Here is a 17463-nt window from a genome sequence, read left to right on the forward strand (position 1 = left end):
AAGCAGAGGCTGAATGATCAATCACAAATTTGGTACGCGTTAGAAGGAATTATTTGGATGGTATGGGTCATCCTTGCTGTTTCTAAAATACTGTGATTCTTTCATCCCTTTCAGTTCTAAAATTCTGTAATCCTATGATTCATTTAAGGTCATGCAGGTAGCTCTTGGCTGAACAGAGATCAGAACCTCCTGACTCAGAGCCTAGTGGCTATTTCCTCCGGTGGCAAAGTATGTGATGATCCTTGGTTTGCAACCTCTTTGAAAGCATATGAAAGGAAATTTGCTATAAAAATACCTATAACTCCATGTTCATCAAAGGAAAGATTTGCTGCTAAACTACAACCTGTATCTACATGGCAATGTCAGGATGCAATACCACTGAGTCATGCATACGATGCGGTATAATCTCCTGACATGACTCATATGCCTTTCTCTAATTCTTACATGAGGCTACAGTAGGGTTTTGGCAGTTCAGCCCATTGATATGTGGATTTATCATTTTAATACTTCCATAAAATTCTGGTTTAACCAGTTCTGTTTTGTTGGTTTGCATTTATAGAAATGGTTTCTAATAAGTAAGATCTGAAGTAGTTCTCTGATTTATTACCTGAAGATCTTCAGGAAGAGGGATGGAGTTCAAGATAGAATGACATCTGTCTGATCTCAATGCAAATGAAATTGTGGAGTTAACTAAATCTCCATATGCTGGGTACTATTCTTAGCACACACAAACTCATTTTGTAGAATATTAACATCTGGTAACTTTTAAGCCTTCCATATACTTGTTAGAACTTTGTTGCTTCACTAGTGTTAATCTCTTGCCCTAGGCTTCTTCATAACTTTGGATTTAGGGATCAGTGATTTAGACCTAGAAAACACCTTAGAGGGCATCAAGTTCAAACTCCTCATTTGGTAGATGAGGGAGCTGAGACCTAGAGAAATGAATTTAGTTTTCTAAGGTGATACAATTGAATGTGGAAAAGGCAGAATTCAAAGGTCTTGACTTCAAATGCATTACTTATTCTATCACTGCTGATACCTCTTACAATCAAATTTAACAGAACCATAAGAGACCACTATGTGAATCCTTCACAAATAAAGTTAGATGCAAGATTTTTTTCTGTAATTACCAATTCTCTGCAAATTTTAAGATCTGCGATATAGTCTCTGCTTTGTGTTTGCCTTTCTATGACCAGGTGACATTGTCACCTGACACCTTTTACATTTCTATAAACTCTGAAGAAAACATGGAACAGAAAGAAATGCCAAAATGGTTTAAGAAACAAATAAAACCTACAAAAGAACAAATTAGGAATGAATGGAGGTTATATTTTTGAGCTTTCTATTAAGAATTTTAAAATTCAGTTAGCAGATAAGAAAAACAAATTCATGACGTATGAGGAAATTCACCTTTCTATGAAAGATGATAAGGGACAAGTCAATTAATCTATATACACTACAATGGATTCATCTACAATATTTGGGAAATAAATAGACTAGATGATTTCTATGTACTCTTCCACTTTTAACCCTAATAAGGCTATCTCCAAATTAAATTTTCATTTTCTCTCAACAGAGGTGTTCCTCAAGTATATCTAGGACCCTGTTAGGTAGCTAAGGCTATATGTTTCTGGCAGGCAGAATTCAATTCAAAAACATTTTTTAAGCTGCTGTACTGATACTGTACTGACACTGTATTGATACTGCTCTATGATACTGTACAGGAGGTTGAGACATAGTACCTGCTTTAAAGGTGGTTTTTAAACTAATTGATGGTACTATATTTATTTTTTCCATGACCAGAACAAGAAAAAAATAAATTGACAAGAGATAAATTTGATTATAATTGCTCAACTCTGTATCAATCTTATTATCCTAATATTTAAATACTTTTTTCATATTTATTTTATGTCTGCCAAGGTATTCGCAAGTTGAGTATTATGTTCCTATCTGTAAACTGTTGTTGTATGTCTTTTTTAAGAGCATTTAGATATCACTTTTATTGAATATTCATCTTTTTCCTTTGATAAATACATTCATGATTTTAGGGTATGTCATTTTACTCTTTTGATTTTCAAGTTTATGATTATATTCTGTTCTGTATTTTCTCATCACTACAGAATAATCTTGTGGCCATTGAGGTTCTTTTCCTTCATATTTAAAAGTGTTTCTCTTCACTGCATATAAAATGTTAAATTTACCAAATGGTTTAAATTTAATGACTAAAATTCTTGGAGTTTGAAACATAGAGCGTTGGCTTCTTATTTTGTTTTATTTTTATTTTCCCTGAAAACAATAAATGGATTCTCTTTATCGATGTTTTTTTTCCTGCATTCAGAAGTTCTAGATAGTTTGCTTATATTATTTTCTATATTCCAGTGATAAGGTTTTATGGTTTGTCATGGTTTTTTGGAAGAACTATGATTGTTAAGTTATATCAAAGAAGTTTGTGTTTAGGGTCAATTGCTTTGGCTTGTTTGGAATTCATGAGTTCTTTTAATGCTGACTTTTATTTCTTTTCCGTCAGATTTTCCTCCATTTCAGTACTTTTATCTTTCAGATGTGCCCATATATATATCTATATCTATACATATATATATATATTTCCATCTTGGAATTTTTTTCTTATTTGCTAAATGAAACTTTAAAATCTGCATTGAGTTCTAAAATCAGATATTGATTCCTAATTTATTTTATGAGTTTCATTTGTCTTTTGAACAATTTTGAAATTTCTTGTTGTTTCATGTTCTCTTGATAGTTCACAGAATTCTGTACTTCACTAAGCACACATTGTTTGACTTTATTTTTATTATTGTATTTAAGAGAGTTTTTATTAGCTTTAAGGATTTGCTCATCCTCCTTTCTGATTTTAAGATTCTCTTCATTGATTTATCTGCCTCTAGGATTTTTTTTTTGAGGCTTTAGTTCTTCAAATATTTTAATATTCCATTATCAGTTACTCTCTGCTTCATATCTCTTTGCTGATGAATAGATCTTCCAGGATTAACTTGAGACTACTGAGAAGCCTGGGTCCCTTCCTAAGCACTCTTTGTAGTAATAATGTGCTAATAATTTCTTTTTTTTTTCAGAGTGGGGTGAGAGAGAGTTATAGAGCTAAAGTATCTTGGAAAAATTATAATTTCCTGTCTTACTGATCATGACACCTAGAAGTCCTATTGACTTTTCAGACTCCAATCCTTATCACTATAAACCAGGATCAATTGATCTATGATTTTTATCACCCTGATATATCATCAAAAATTGCTTTTAAAAATCCAGAGATTATTTTAAAAGAGATTTTAACTTTAGTGTGAACATGTGGGTCCTGTACAATGCTGGGTTAATACGGCATTAGAAGAAAAACAGTGATCACTTTCCCATGCTCCTATAGGAAATTCAAGTTACTTTTTTATGAATTGTATTTTCTCGTCTTTGTTATCTCTTGTGCCCACCAATGAAATGTAAATACCTTGAAGGTAGAAATTGCTTTATATATCTATGTGTAGGTGCACATGGATATATTTTCTGTGAATATTACTGAACCAAAAATATGAAGAGTGAAGATGAAGAAAGTAATTAAAACAGTCACATCATATGAATTCATTTTTGTGTGCTGTCCTGCCTTTGGTGAATCATTTTTTTTTAGAATGAATAATCAAAGAGAGGAGCCCTGGCCACCCCAGGGTTTGCTCGAACTCCGGTGCTATAAAGAAACAGCAACACTGAGGACGTGAAACAGAATTACCCTTGTGTGCCATAAAGAAAACCCTATTGAGACCTTCACGTTCCTACTCAAAGTGTATTGCCCATCTGCCTTTTTGATCTGAACAGATGCTGTCTTTCATCTGAACAGTTGAGTATAATGCAGAATGATTTTTCAAAAGCAATAAATCCCAACCTTGCAAGTATTTGTCCACTAATAGTGGGCAAATTAGACTATCATTGCATTATTATCAATCTTGACTTTCACTTAAGCATGCATATGCTGTGTTGCTTGGTCTGGTATTAATATCAGAGAAATTTAGTTATCTGACTATTTCTTTGTCTCTTCTCAAGCAGCATTGGAAATGCATTTTAAAACACTTTCATTATTATATTCGCAGATAAGCTATGACAGAGCTAGTGGAATTGATCGATGTAGAGCCAGAAGAGACCTCAGAGTTCATCTAGACTAACCCCCTCATTTGATAGATGAGGAAATTGGGACCCAGGTAGGTTAAGTGACTTGGGTTAACAGAATCAGAGACATAGATCTGTAAGGGACCTCAAGATTACCTAATCTAATACCCCAATTTTATCTGAAATGGGGGTCTGGCAAATGAGCAGACCCCATCAATTTGTTCTGTTGATGTAACCTTCACAAGGAGAGTGCTGTTGAGTTTTTTTGGAATAATCTTGCTAATGAGTAAAAAAAGGGCCTTGCAGAAAGTGTGACACAGGAATCTACAGTTCAAACCCAAGTCAGACTTTGCAGCCAGACCCAAATTGATGTCCTGAGGAGCAAGAAGCAATCTTTGAGAGCAGCCTTCAGAGCCCTAGACCATTAGACGAGAGGGTCATGTCACATATGAACATGATCTTGATGGGAATGATGAGATATAGTAACTCCTAAGGTAATATAAGGAAGAATATTCCCTTGAGGTATTTGAGGTAATATTTGTAATTTGTTTTTTGAAGTAAATATATCTTTGTAAAAGTTAATTGAGGTTAAGTATTTAAAAGGAACTTGCTTTCTAGTCATGGGGACCCTGACAATATCTGGAATGGGAAAAGTGTGGGCTCAAAAATGACCAAGAAAAGAGACACTAGTAACAGGGTGAGGTCAGAGTATACATATTCTATATAGGTAAGGAAACAGAGACCAAGGGAAGTTGAATGACTTACCCAAAGTCATACAAACGGTAAAATGTTAGAAGCAATATTTGATAAGCCAAGATCCCCCGGTTTCCTTGCTCACCACTGTAATGATGCTTCTCTTCCAAATGTCTCCAGTAACATCTTAGTTGCTAAATCTGGCATCCTTAAGAGGATTCACAGATGAGCAGAACAGCTCTGAGAGCTACACCTTGAATTTATTATATATTTAACCCCACTTTCCCCCCAAAAAAACCCAGGTTCAACATAATAGAGATTTGCAGTTTCATCTGTAATCCTCTCTTCTGTTCCATAAAATAAAGGAAAATGTTTGTTTTATTTGGTGTTTAAGTCCAAAATAAATATAAACAAATAAAAAGATAGCTGAATGAATAAAGATGGAGGAAAATATAATAAAGTATGTTCATCCTTCATCTTGTTTGACCTTCCTGTAGCATTTGACATCACTGACTATCCCGTTCTTTTTGACACATATGCTGATCCCTTAGCTTTTGCACCATTGCTCTCTCCTTATTGGTCCTACTTCTCTGGTGGCTGTTTTACATTCTTCTTCCCTGGTTCATCTTCCTTCTCCTGCCCACAAGATTCTGTCCTCACCCCTGATCTCTTTTCTCTTCCTTGGCAATCACATCTCTCCCCATGCTAGAATCATCTAAGCAAACAACTACCAGATCTATAGATCTAATTCTTGCCTCTCCCCTAGGCAGTTCTGTATTTTCAAATGCCTGCTGTACAACTCTGCCTAGAAATCCTGATAGTACCCTTAAATTCACTATATTTTTTAAAATCTTCCCCTACCATCAACATCACCTTATTCCATGCCCACCCTTTATTCTAACTTCCCTATTTCCATTGATACCATTGTCTACTGTTATTCAGGTTCAAAAGTAGAGAATCCAGTCTCTCTCTCTCTCTCTCTCTCTCTCTCTCCCTCCCCCCCCTCTCCTTCCTCCCCCTCTTCCTCTCTCCTCCCCCTGTCCCTCTCTCCCTCCCTCACCTCCCACAATTAACTACCAAGTCCTACTGATTCTGCCATTACAGCAAGAGTTTTTAATGTTTCTTGGGTCATGAACCCCTTTGACAGTCTGGTTAAGCCTTTGGGTCCCTTCTCAGAAAAACTAATTAAATGCAAAAAATAATATACATAGAATTACAAAAGAATTCAAGGCTACCCACAATCACACAACTTTCAAGCCAGATTTATATTCAGGAAAATGAGTCTTCATGACTGTAAGCCTGTCACTCTATCTGCTGCATCACCCAGTTGTCCCAGAAACCAAGGGAGAAAACAGTTCAAAGAGGGATGGGGTGGCGAACAACGTCAAGGGAGTGAAAGACAGAATCACAGCATGTTAGAATCAGAAAAGACATCAGAGGCTAACTGTCCCAAAAGGTCCCTAAAGAAAAAGTCATTTAATGGCATCACCCCAAGTGGTTCTTCACTTGAAATCCTCAAGTGAGCAGGAAGTTGATTCTTATGGAAGCATCCGATTCTGCTTTTGGATAGCTCTCATTGATAATTCAAAGGGATAAAAACTGACAGAAGTTCCTTAGACATAACAAATAGAAGATAATTGCATGCTCGATTTGGCCCAAGAAATTTAAATACAGAAAGAATATATAGAAAAAATCTTGATAACAGCATTTTGTGATACCAAAAAGTAGAAAAAATAGGTGTCTAATGACTGGAGAATGGCTAGCCACATCATGATGACAAGAATGTAATAGAATACTAAAACCAAAAGACAGAAATTGTGCCTGTGATTATCCTCATTCACTGAGTTCCCACAGAGGGACATCCTTTATTAATACAGGTCAGTATCTTTCATTTAAAATATCATACACATGCTGTCTTCTCAATAAGAATATGAACTCCTTGAGAATGGGGATAATCTTGCTTTTCTGATTATATCCCCAGCGCTCATCATCATGTCTTGCACATTATAAATGGTTAATACACATTTTTTCATTCATCCATACATTAATTGTCTGGAAATTCTTAGTTTATAACTGCCTAGGGTACTGAGGCATTGTAACCTCCCCAATGGTCAAAAAGTCCATATATATCAGAGGCTGGACTTGAACCCAGGCCTTTGTTGTTCTGAGGCACATTCTTTATCCATTATACCACACTGTCCTTCTATGATGCCATCAGAAACAACAGAGGTGAGGAATTCAGAGAATCACAGGAAGGTGAATATGAACTGATGTAGACTGTAGGAAGCAGAAACAGGAAAACAATATAGGCATTGATGAGAGTGTAATTGAAAAATACAATAAATTGAAATTGAATGTTATGGAATCACAGTGACCAAGTTTGGTCTTGGAGAAGAGATAAGGACATACATCTCCCTCCTTTCAATGGAAAGGACTACAGGTATGTAATGTTGCATATACTGTCAGACAGAGATGATGTTTTGATTGGTTTTGATCACTTGTTTTAAAAATATTTTTTAAATGAGAAAATTCAGTGACTGGAGAATATTTGGAAATTAATACGATAGACAAACCAAGGACAACAATATTTTTTTTTAAATTCCATCACTGTCTGCCTTAGAGAAAGTGACTTCAGAGCAGTATGAAGGGCAAAAGCTAAATTGCAGGGGTCTAGGGATTAAGAGGTAGGTTAAGAATTAGAGGCAGCAGATGTAGATGATGTTTTGAAATCTGGGGGATGGGGAGAACAGAGAGGTACATATAGACAGAGACAAAAACAGACAGAGAGGAAGACAAAGATATAAAGACAGGGAAAGGATACAAAATCTTCCACAGGGCCCAAGAAGAGGTTGATTTTATGATTATGGAGATATTTAGATTGTGATGTTTGTTGAACAAGAAATGGCACTAGTGAGTCTGGAGACATTTAATGTACAAAAGGGAAAGATAATTTGGGAGAAAATTGTGAAGTGAAAAAGGGAAAGTTGATTTGTGAAGTACAATCCCAGATAAGATGAGAAGAGAAAGAATCAAAAGAATAGGAAGAAGGTTGAAACTCAAAAACATAAGTAAAGGAATAGTGGAGTGGTGGTGGAGAGACAGAAGATATTTGTTTTGGATAGTCTTGAGATGGTTTCACTCTTTTCAGAAAAAAAAAAGAGAGAGAGAGAAAGCAAAGTCAACTTCCAATAGTGAGGGGGTTAGAAACAAGGGTGGAAGAGGGATGAAAAAGTTTGGAAGAATAACTTAAAATATTTCAATAACAAGGATAAACAAAAGTATTGCCAAGTAGCCATGACCCCAGCTAAGGTTAGATGGCATGAATTTGCAGTAGACTCAGTTAGCCTGATTTTGTGACAATCTCCACCAATGTTTGGCATCTCAGGGGCAAAAGAGGAAAGTGTAGAGTTCAATCAGGTTCTCAACCATAGTTGAAGGAAAAATTCTATTTTCCTTCCTATACCCTTCATATTTCTAAAGCTTAGCAGCTGACCACAAACTGGAAAAAAGGTGAAGGAAGGGTTTTGTGTTTGATATTTTGAGACACTCAAATGAGTATCCTAACTCAGGCATCACAATGCTCAGGATGAGGCGCTGGGTTAGCTTTTTGTTTAGGTTTGTTTCCATTTGTTTTTGAAATGAATACAATCTCATTCTTGTGTAGTTTGTAAAGATCTAAACATTTGGTCTGAAGATAAGCTGGATGTTAAAGCAAATGAAGTTATTGTCCCCATCATGTCAAAGGTTATTAACCTTTTTTGTTTCATGGACCCCTTTAGAAGTCTGCTGCAGCCTCTGTCTACACCTCTTCTCAGACTTTTTTTAATGCATAAAAAAGAAAGAAGACTACAAAGGAAGCCAGTTATATTGAAATATTATTTTTTTTAGTTTATGTATTCCAGGTTAAAAACCCCTGATATATGTGATAGATAGCCCATTTGTTAAAAGCATAGTTATTGCTATAATAAATGTAGGTATTATATCCACAAAAGATCTATGATTTCATCATTGTAGGGACACCCAGTTCAGTGTTCCCCTAGGGAAATGCCTGTACTGATACAGAATTTAACCTGTCTGTGATGGTAGATAAATTCTAGGAACTTGCCTGCATCATAGATTTTAAGAGGCTTGCACAGGGTTCCACATCTATTAAGTGTCAGAGATAGGATTTGAATCAAGTTCTAGTCTCAGAGCACAACATTCTTTCTATAATTCCTCGCTGCCTCCCAGATTCTCTAGATGTGCTTTTGAATTCAGTATTTTCAGTATTTTTGATGATTTAGACATAATACATGTTCTTGATTTCTAAAAGACTCTATTCTGAATTGAAAATGACTGTGACTTCTTTTAGTTTGAAATAGATAAGGAAAAGGAAACATTGAGTCATAGATTATGAAGTAATCAATTTCAAAGAAGTCAGAGAAGGAATAGGTGGATTCCAATGACCTAAAATTTCTCTGAGGAAATTGGATTAAGAGAAATGGAATGTTGTTGAGGACAAAATTTTGATGACACAAGCACAATGACTGTCTAATGTGCAATAGTAACTTATCAAAGATTTTAGTAAAAACATGAGAATGGACAAGTAACAAAGCATCACGGTCCTATAAGAATGATGTCACTAACGCTAGAAGGAGCTGAGCCTGGAAATTAGTACAAGGATACCAAAAGACAATAGATTTAGAGGTAGAAGGGACCACAGAGGTCGTCTAGTCCTATTCTCTCTATTTTTTTTTAGAAAAGAAAATGGAGATCCAGAGAACTCAAGTAACTTGCCTAGGGTCACATGAGTATGATAGACATTTAAGTTTGATTCTCTAACTCCAGACGTAGGTCTTATAAAAAAATATATATATCTCAATGTCTCTATGGACTTTGGGGCTATGCTAGAAGTAAGAGGAAGACCAGAGAAGGTATAGCGGCACTTCTGAATTTTGACGGAATTCATGATACAGGATGAACAGCAACATTCAACTCTTAATTTATTCTGGTTTGCTTTTCTTCTCTCATGGTTGAAGAATGGACAAGCTACACATGTAACTGAAAACCAAGATAAGTGAGGGAATTCTTAAGGCAATAAATGAGTTTAACTGACTAGACCCACAGGAAGTAAGAAAGTATCTTAGGGCAGATATGACCACTGAGCTGCTGTCAGAGGACATGGAAAGATCTTGTAGAAAAGAGTGAAGTTTTCAAATTCTAACTTTGATTTCTGAAAAAATTCTAGGATGATTCATTATTGTTTAGCCAGGAATGCTATGGCGATTACTAAGCAAGAGTATGGCTTCATCAAGAGGAGAACATAGACAGTTATCCCTTCCACATTGCAGGGGTTAGGGGAATGGAGCCTTCAGAATCTGGAAAATCCTTGTAAAAATTTCTGGCCCTCCCTTCATACCAGAAAAGAGCTCTGAGTTATTATGGTATTAAAAGATAAAATATGTTATTATACAATCTACATATATATATTTTATGTATTTCTGTATTTCTAAACTTCTTTGTGTCATCTGCTGGCCTTCATGTGTCATCTGCAGCTTAAACAAAACTCCCCCCAAATTCCCATTTATTTTCTTATGCCAACCCTCAATATATCAAAACCATGGTTGGGAAAGTCACAATATGGAAGGAATAACTATATACCACATTCACTTAAATGCAACCATCCTTTGTTAAGCATCTACTCTGTGCCAGGTGCTGTGCTAAGTACTGAGGATACAAAAGACAGTTTCTACCCTCAAGGAGCTCATTATCTAATGGGAAAAGACAACATATAAAAGTAGAAAGGAGGGCACCTGGTATCTGCCAAGGCAGCATGAAAAAAGATCAGACGAGCACAAGTGGATGGGAAGTGAGATGGATGCCTCGTACACTTGCCTTAAGTAGAGGGACTCTCCACTGTCCACTTTCCACTCTCTCCAATGAAAGGGAAAGAGGGAAGGTCTACAGGACCAAGGGTGAGAGTTTCAGCATTAATATGATCTTGTAAGATGATGAAATATCAGAGGGCACAGTACAGTCCAGGAGCACAACCGGGGTGGGGGGGAATTATGAGGTGGTTGACTAATTATCTAACAGATGAAATGTTTCTGGAACAGGGTTACTGAGATGATAAGGATTCTAGGGAACATACCATGACTAGAGATGTAATGGACCCAATTCTCACTAGATTGCCAGAGCTGATTGTTAAATTTTCAATATGAACATTTGCATCTGAGAAATCAGCAAATGATGTAAATCAGGATTTGATTTATTGTTTTGTTAATTTTCTAAACTTAAGAAAGTGATAGAAGAAATGTTAATAGTGGAATTTAAACTTAAAAGTATGTAGTGCATATATCTTTTTTTCTGTCTCCTAGACAGCAGGATGTCAAACATTTGCTAACGCACTAGTATATGATTCTTAATTAAAGAAACTGGGAATGTTTAACCTGGTGAAGAAAATGTTTGTGGGTTGCAGGGCAGATACTTGAGAAATAGATGATAACTATGTTCAGATATGTGAAGAGCTATAATGTGAAAGAAGCGTTAAATTTCTACTTGGCTCCATAAGGTAGAAATAGAACAAAGGATAGAAGATACTGAGAGGTAGATTTAGTTTTGATATAAGGAAATTTTCCTAACAGTTGTTCAAGGTAGAACAGAATGTCTCAGGATGTGGTACCCCACTGACGTTCTTCAAGAAGAGTCTAGATGACTGCTTTTTGTGTTGATGGTAGAAGAAATTCCTTTTTAAGTACAGATTTGACAAGAAACCTCATATTACCTGACCATTACCCTGAAAAATAGCAGTCTAGGGAAAAAGATAGTTGAAGTAGGAGTTAGGAGAGCTTGAAATTTAAATGTCATTTTGACTTTGTATGATTTCTGTGACTATGGACGTGTCTCTTTACCTTTCTAAGATTCAGTCTTCCCATTTGTAAAATTGACATAATAATAACTGAAGTATTTACTTCATGGAGTTGTTGTAGGGATCAAATAAAATAACATACATAAAACACTTTAAAATCTAAAGCTGCATATGAATATTAGTTACTATTTTCATTACCTCTTCAAGTTTTGAAGCTCTGCAACTCTTTGAAATTTGAATTTTCAAAACAAAAAAGGAAATAATTTTAATGCAACTTTTCTTTAAAAAGTGATGTCTTAAATAAGTTATCAAAATTTAATTAATTCAAAAAAAAGTAATGCAATCTTTTTTGTTAAAGAATTCATTCTCATAACAGTAAATACTTTATATCATAAGTCAATTGAATTTGTAAATGTAATTGATTTACTCTTATTTTTCTCAGTTTTTAAACATTTTAGTACATGATATGATACATATAAAAACTTGTAATTAGTTATTTATGGGACCTTAAGCAACTCACTCAGCTTATACAGGTCGCAATTTCCTAATTAGTGAAGGATTTGCACTAATAACTAAAGAACCTTTCTTATCTAAAATATGATGAGAGCTATGTTTTAACTTTATTTAAAATATTTAAAATAAGATTATTTAGCTTCCATTCTAAATCATCATCTCAATCTTATCTTTCTAGAGATGATACTGCTACCTTCATTAGGAGAAATGCAGAAAAAAATGCATTTTCTTTGGCAAAATGAATAAATTCATCTAAAGCATACCAGTTTCTAACAAACAAAACAAAAAGCGTGAGTATGTTTGTTCAAAATGCCTTTTTTGAAACATCAGTTTCCATTTTCATTTTTATTAGGCACTCAGAGGTCTTTTGTTGGGAACATCTTAGAGATTAAAATGTATTTTCTTCTTAAACCATTCAAAACTGTGACTACTTTCCACAGATATTTTTTAGTTGCTTTTCTTGGGTATCCAGTTTGAAGGCTTATATTCTCAACTTGTCTAGTGCTCTTAAGTTTAATTCTAAATATATATACTGGTCAGAAAGAAATATAGGCTAGTAACTTAACATGAAAAGTACTCCACTACCCAAACATTCAGAATCTTGTTTCTTTTGAGCCCCCCCTGGCTTTAAATGAGTATGTCAAGAGTATGTGCCAAACAAAAGTTCCATTAGTTTTGCTAATACCCTTTGATGGACAGAGAGCTCTAACATAGAGGGATCCTGAGAACAGACCAAATGGTTACAGGTTTGCTAGGATTGCTATGTTGTGTTCAGCCTTCTTAAGGAATTTTAGGAAAGTATGCTTCTCTATTTGCACCAAAATTGGAAGATTCAAAAATAAGATTGATTCCAGGGGCCTTGCACAAATTACAGTTTGCACCAAATAACATTTTGTGGAATTGAATTATATAAATTCAAAATAAATTATATTTATTATGATTATCTATATTATCTAAATTAATTATAAATTATATAAAAATTATATGAATCACATATTTAATTATATAAATTATATGTTAATTTAATTAAATTATATGATAATGAATAAATATAATTTAAAAATAATAATAAATAAATTACATAAAAAGCTCACCTTGTTCAATTATTGATTTTCTGTTATGACCTCTTCTGCTATTTTATTCACTATGTTTAAAACTTTCTATAATCGAAAACTCCCTGGATATGATGTAAGAAAGCTTGGGTTCTGATCCCAGATCTGCACTTATTACCTCATTTTAGGAAGACGGTGTGATAGAGTGGTTCTGGAGACAGAAGACGCAGATTCAGATCATATCTTTGATATATACACATTTAACCTGAGCAAGGCCCCTAATCTCCCTAGACCTCAGTTTCCCCAACTCTGAAAGGAGAAGGCTGCACTAGGTATAAGTACTCTCAGAGGTGCCTTCCTCACTCTAGATATGTGATTGTTCCTCTGTAGATTTGGACAGGCCACTTCACTCACTACTGAGGGCCTCAGTTTTCTCATTTGTCAAAAAGTCAAGGTTTGACCTGATCCCTTTCAGTTTTAAAATCCTATGATAGAACTGATGGAACTATGATGGAATCTTATGATAGAACTAATGTAAATTTGGTGACTTGGGAATAGTAGGATTTCCAAGTAAGGCATACTCAGATTGGTTTTGCCCATCTATTTCTGCTGATATAGACATTTTAGTGCATGAGAGAGGCAATGTGATGAAATGAGTAGAGAACTCAATTTACCTTGAAAACATAGGTTTGTATCATCCTTCAGGCACTATCTGTGTAACCCTGGGGCTAAATCTTTCATTCTTGATTTCTTCATCAGTAAAAGGAGGATGATAACACCAGTTCATGAGGATCAAATGGAATAATGCATCGAATATCTTTGTGAACCTTAAAATGCTATATAATGTTAGGAATGACGATCATGATAATGGTGATGATGATTGATTATGATGATGTTATTTGGAGGTATTATAAATTATATAAAAGAATTGGAAGTTTTATGTTTTGCAGTATGAATCAATATAAACACATGGAGTCTAGATCATGGAACTCTAAGTGAAACACAGAAATTAATTTATAATCAGTAAAACTCATTTCATTAGAATGTAAACTCCCTGAGACAAACAGATTTTGCCTGTCATTGTATCCACAACCTTATGAAAGTTTCTAGCATGTAATAAATGTCTAATAAGTGCTAATTGACTGAGTAACTAAGTTAAAAATATCCTCCTATTCACAGAAAATGTATGGTTCTTGTAATTTAAAATACTCCTCACTCTTTCCTTCTCAACTACCCTAGGTCAGATTCCTCCAGAAATTATGCCTTTCTTCTTGCCCCTATTCCCATCATTTCTCTTCTCAATCATTGGTGAACATATTTGAGCTAGAGGTGGTTGAGATCTCATCAAATCCCTGTCTACCTCAGGGCTTTTGAAAATAAGGCAATGAAAACATAGGCTTTGCAGTGGTTGAAGAAAATAGCCATAGGGTCATATTGGATAAGGAAATAAGACAATAGGAGGTTGAAAAGAGGGATGAGAAGAAATAGGACTGGAACTTATAAATGTGAAAGATTTTTTTTTAAGTATGACAATTTAATTTCCAGAATTGTTTCATGGAACAAGCACTTTAATAGATATATCTATACTCCTGTCAGTGGTGATTACTGAATCAAGTCCTCTCTAGTTTTAATCCCATTTTAGCTCTAAACCCTTGGGTTAAATCCCTTAACCTTTCTGTGTCTAAATTTTTTCATTAGTAAAATGAAGCTAATAATTTCTACCTCAGTAGAATACTGTGTGGAATAAAAGTGCCCTGGAACTACTTTATCTAATGATGGTTTGGCAGCATCTCCCTTAGCAGTTAATAACAATAAAGCCTGTCTCCTTGCTCTATTCATTTCTGCTTTACAGAATTTGAGATTTGGAAAGAACCTCAGAGACTGTCGGCTCTAACCTGTAACTGAACCCTATGTCCAACAAGTGGGTATCCAATTTGAACAACTCCAGTGAGGCTGAACTTACTATCTCCTAAAATAGCCTCATTCACTTTTGAAAAGGTTCAGAAATGCTTTCCTTACGATCAAGAAAAACTCCATCTCACAAATTTACACTCATTGATCCTACCTCTATCCTCTGGGCAACAGAATAGGATCATGGAATCACAGATTTAGACCTAGAGCAGACTTTAGAAACCATTGGATCCTCCATTTTCAAAATGAGGAAACCAAGGCACAAAGATATCAATTCATTTGCCCAGGGCCACAAAACTAGAAAATTTTAAGGCATGTCTTTTCATATTTTGGATTATTCTCTCCTGGGTATATACAAATCTATTAATATTATTCCTATCATGTGACACCCAGCACTGAAAGCAATATTCCTTTTGTGGTTTGACAAGTAAGAATATGGCATATCTTATTCTGGACTTTGATGTAAATATTTAAAAAATTTTACAATTCTACATGCATAGCCAATAGAGAGCATAATTCCTCACTTACCTTTGTTGAGTTACTTGAATTTCTGTGGCCAGAGAATTTGACAATATCTGATAACTGATCAGATTTAAGAGGTAAAGGAAAGGATTGAGTCAAATATAAAATAAAAGTTTCAATTTGAATTAGTTGGAAAATATGGCCCTATGCTTTCCTCTTCACCTCTACTTACTAGCTTCTCTCCATTAAAAAACTCAGCTCAAATTCTGCCTCCTGCAGGAGGCTTTCCCTCTGACATTACCTTCCATCTACTCTGCCTGTTATCTTTTAGGAACATAGTTGTTTGCATTTGTTCAGGTTCCTTTCCCTCTTTAGAAGGTGAGAACCCTTTTTTGCCTTTCTTCATATCCTCAGTAGTTATCACAATGCTTGGCTTATCTTAAGTGCTTAATAAATGCTTATTGACTAACTAAAAATGTCTTGCACATGATAAGTATATTGTTTAATTGAATTAACAAGCTGACATAGAGGATAAATTTAGAATGTTTCTCTTAGGTCCAAAAACTCAACTACATAAATACACCATTGAGGTAATTGTATAGAAAATGCTTCCGTGGGAAATATCTTCACACATTTGGGGAGCTGTAAGGTCAAAATTAGGCAAAAGTATTCTGTGACTGACATTAAAAAATATATGATCTCGACAACTGTTAGAAGTATACGTGGGAAAGGAGAAGAGGAAAAAGTAATGAAGATACTGCGCGGTGCAATAGACAGAATGCTGAACAAGACTTGAGTCAAATTCATCCCCAGACGTTTAGTAGTCTTGAAATTCGCGTGAGTCTCTTAGCCCCTGTCTACTTTGTTTCCTTCCTTTGTAAGGATGTAACTTACTTTGTAACTTACATCCTTAGTAAGATGAGTATAATGAAAGCACTTAGTTCCCAAGGTTGTGGTGGGGATCGAATAAGATAATATTTGTAAAGGTACAGGGACTGGGAGGTTCTTAATAAATTTTTGTTTTCGATTAGGAGGAAGATAACCATAGAGTTCGAACTTCTCTCGCGCTCACGGTAGCGTGGCCCCTAGAGTGATGGGGCCAGCGGCTCTCGGGGCTCATAGGGGCAGGGGACCGGGGTCTTTTTGACAACAGGCCGCCGACGGGATCATGGAGACCGGGAACCCCTGTCCCAAAAAATGTGACAGTGATGAGGACTCTTACTAAGTACTGGATTGAACAGTTTGCAAGAAGACACCGCTGGTGGAACCGTGTATTTGGCCACAGCGCTGGACCCTACTGTAGAGGAATACTCTGTAGTAACATGGAGTGCAATGGGTGGAGTTACTGAATGGTATGCCGGATTTTTATTCCAGAAAGTTGGAAAATTTGCAGCAACTGCAGTGGGTGGTAGCTTTCTTTTGCAGATTGCCAGTCGTGGTGGCTATGTGCAAACTGACTGGAAGAGAGCTGAAAAAGATGTAAACAAAGCAAAAAAGACAGATTTTAAAAAGCAAATAAAGCTGCACCTGAAATCAGTACCATTACAGACTTTATCAAACAACATAGTGGTATCCAGCGGATATATGGAAGGCTTCTTGCTAGGCCTTGCATCTTAAGGACGTGAATGTTGCTGTTCCGATGGATTAATTAACAACAAAAACGTTGGGGAGGTGTGCTCTCTTGCAAAGTAGTACCAGTCACCAGATTCTTCTGGGCAAGAAGATAACTAGGTGGACAACACTGAAACCTATACATTTAGACTTTTGCCTTCTGAAGGATTTGCTACAAATAAATAGATGGGTAGATAGACAGATAGATGGCTAAATTAATAAATAAATAAATATCACATTTCTGGACAAAACCTT

General features: G+C 35.4%; 1 pseudogene; it reads left to right on the top strand.

Annotated features, from left to right (window-relative positions):
• The first annotated feature begins 16765 nt into the window (after positions 1–16765).
• On the top strand, positions 16766–17214 carry LOC140498253 (FUN14 domain-containing protein 1 pseudogene; annotated as a pseudogene).
• Positions 17215–17463: the final 249 nt, after the last annotated feature.

Source organism: Notamacropus eugenii, chromosome 4 (genome assembly GCF_028372415.1).
Source record: "Notamacropus eugenii isolate mMacEug1 chromosome 4, mMacEug1.pri_v2, whole genome shotgun sequence".
In the NCBI taxonomy this organism is placed as follows: Eukaryota; Metazoa; Chordata; class Mammalia; order Diprotodontia; family Macropodidae; genus Notamacropus; species Notamacropus eugenii.